Source organism: Myotis davidii, unplaced genomic scaffold (assembly GCF_000327345.1).
Source record: "Myotis davidii unplaced genomic scaffold, ASM32734v1 scaffold3578, whole genome shotgun sequence".
NCBI lineage: Eukaryota > Metazoa > Chordata > Mammalia > Chiroptera > Vespertilionidae > Myotis > Myotis davidii.
This window is the reverse complement of record NW_006289094.1, coordinates 757,301-760,591: the sequence shown is the minus strand read 5'-3', so window position 1 is coordinate 760,591 and position 3,291 is coordinate 757,301.

Genomic DNA, 3,291 nt, shown 5'->3' with positions numbered 1-3,291 from the left:
TGGCCGCATGGGGGTCTGGTGTGTGTGCAGAGCTTTTTTCACTTAATATATTGATTTTAGATAGAGAAACATGGGTCGGCTGCCTCCTGCACGCCCCCTGACCGGGAATGGAACCACCGACCTCCAGGTGCATGGGCCCACACTCAACCACTGAGCCACACTGGCCCGGCCTGGCCCGTGTGCAGAGCTTTGAGATCCTGATGCACATCGGCCTAGCCCTGCAGAGCCAGCCCGTCCTGCAATGAAAGGTCTGCTCGCCCCGACCCCATGACAGCAGCAGGTGACCGCAGGGCCGGGGCTACAGTCCCATCCCTCAATGCCCAATCAGGGCCAATGGCCTCTGCACCCCAGGGAGGTGGAGGCAGGGGACAGCCCCTGTGGCCCACACCGCAGCGAGGCAGGGGCCTTGGCTGGCACGGACACCCAGGGAGTCTGTTTGGAGAGCAGGTGGCCCTGCCCAGCCCTCCTTTTGTGTGAAGCCGATGGCTTTGAAGAGGAAGCTCCTCTTCATCAGGACTTATCTGGGCCCTGCACCTGGAAGTGGCCCCAACCCACCAGGAGACCCCTGTCCCACCCTGGCTCACTTCCTCAGTTCCCGGTGAGAGGTCAGGAGGAGGAAGGGGCAGGCCCCTCCCACAGACCAGGCACCCCACCCAGGCTGTAGGGACCCAAATCCTTATGTAACAGCAATTTCACCATCTCCCGAGGCCTCCCAAAGAGCTGGGCCTGCCCAGCCAGCGTGGCCCAGTGCAGAGTTGAGCATCGACCTATGAACGAGGAGGTCACGGTTCTATTCCTGGTCACATGCCCGGGTTTCAGACTCAATCCCCAGTGTGGGGTGTGCAGGAGGCAGCTGATAAGTGATTCTCATCATTGATGTTTCTCTCTCTCCCTCTCGCTTCCTCTCTGAAATCAATAAAAGCATATTTTTAAAAAATTTTTTAAAAAGAGCTGGGCCAGCAGAGGGCTTCAGGGAGACCCCCAGCCCTGCATGCCCACAGTAGGAGGCCAGGGGACTCAGCAAGCAGACCCCCACCCACCCCCACAGCCAGAGGCTCACAAGGGGCAGGGACAGAGCGCCAGCCCCAGCTGAGGTGAAGGGCTCCTCGGAGGAGAGGCTTAGGGCTGGGCAGGTAGCAACCTCCACTCAGGGGTGATTCTGGGCTTCCCAAACCTCCTAGGAAGTGTGTGTGTGTGTGTGTGTGTGCGCGCACGCATGGGGGATCTCAGGGCCTGAGGAGACACACAGGTGGCCATAAGGAAGCCCCACACCTGTCGGCCCAGGCAAGCCCTTCAGATCACTTACTACCATCCAGCTGCGGGCCTGAGTCCGGGGGGCCTCCCAGGCCACTGTCTCTGCTCAGCCAGGCTCAGGGCCCCCTGGGACTGTGTTTGGAAACAGTTGCATTTCTTTAAGTGTGTCAACTGGACATCTGTTACATTTTAGCCCCTGGTAGTCACTGCCCGGCTCCCAAGGGCAAGGGTGGAGCCAAAATCTCTTTCTACTGGGAGGTAAGGGCCTGCCCAACAACTGCATGGAGAAGGAAGAAAGGAAGGCCAGGGAGCCCCAAGCCTGCAGCGTGGCCAACGGGTCTGAGGGTGTCCCGCGGCGTTAGCTGGGCCAACACCTGAGCCGCCGCAGGCCTCCCGTGGGGTCTGTGAGTGACGCGGCTTCCCTCCCATAATCTCGGAAGTGGGTTTCAGACTGCGGTCCTTCCAGAAAATCGGAGTTGATGGCCTGGTTCAGGGATGGCGAGAGGCCCTGAGCACCCAGCCTATTCAGGGACGGGGAGGTGGCAGTCCTGGGCGCCTGGTGGCTCCCTGTGGTCACCAGGAATGACATGTTGGGGAAGGCCAGCCTCCTGGGCCCAGAGCCTCCAGGCCACGGCCCCAGTGCAGCAGGAGGAATTCAAGAATCCTGGGAGGGCGGAGGGGGCTTCAAGCAGAGCTGGACCTGAGGAAGGACAGTGAGGAGCTCAGGTCCCTAACTGCTCACCCAGCGCCACACACAGCTGGATTCGGGTGGTTGCAAAACAGCCACAGACATTGAGCCTGCGGCCTCCCCACATCTTACAGGAAAGCTGGCGTGCCGGGAGGGCACACGTGGGGCCCAGGGAGCTGCAAGGCCGTAAATGGGGAGCTGAGGATCCCCGGGCAGGACCCCACGCCCTGCTTCCCTAACGCCACCCCCTCTCCAGCCCCCCCTCATTGGATGAAGCTGTCTCCGTAGCTGAAGACCCGGCCATGACACCCAATGAAGGGGTTACTTTGTAAGAGAAAACTCAGTCGCCCTCAAAGCCCCCTGGCCGGCCCATCCTTTGACACCTGGGGGAGTCAGGTCCCAACACAAAGTCGCACCCAGAAGGGGAAGGCAGAGCCCCTCACTGTGGGAGGCGGGGTTTAGTCCTGCAGAGTGTGTGTGGGGCGGGCTCCCAGGGAGCCGCACCTGCATCAGCTGAGCTGGCCCAGCATCCACGCCAACTGCCTGGGGGCTGGAGTCAGGGTGGCCGGTGTGGCTCGGTGGTGGAGTATCCACCTATGAACCAGAAGGTCACGGTTCAATTCCCCTCCAGGGCACGTGCCCAGGTTGTGGGCTCGATCCCCAGTGTGGGGCGTGTAGGAGACAGCCAATCCATGATTCTCTCTCACCATGGATGTTTCTCTCTCTCCCTCTCCCTTCCTCTCTGACATCAATAAAAACACGTTTTAAAACGAAACAAAACAGGGTTGGGATGCCAGAAACTCCTGCATCTAATGCAGAGAGGGGCTTGGATGTTAGTGTCCGCCAGAGACTGGGTGTCTGCGCTGGAGGGTCCCAGGGCTGCCCCTCTGGGCTGCGTGAGGGGCAGGCCCGGCTCGCCTCAGAGGCGGGCGTCTTCCTCTGTGCTCGGCCCTCAGCCCCAATTTCCCCTTTTTCTAACGACTCGAGTCACTTTAGACTGGGCCCGCCCTGTGGACACATCTCCATCCAACCTGCAACGATCCCGTTTCCCAGGAAGGGCACAGTCTTTTTTTTCATGTATTTTTTTTTTATTTCAGAGAGGAAGGGAGAGAGAAACATCCTATATGATAAAAGGCCAATATGCAAATTGTCCCCTTGACTGGGAGTTTGACCAGGGGGCAGGACAGCTGGCCAAGCACCTGCGGCCCCTCACCCTGCCAGCCCTGCCCCTGGCCCCACCCCCACCCTCGCCCGTGCACGAATTCGTGCACCGGGCGTCTAGTCAATGATTAGAGAGAATCATGGATTGGCTGGATTGGCTGCCTCCTGCACGCCTCCCACTGGGGATC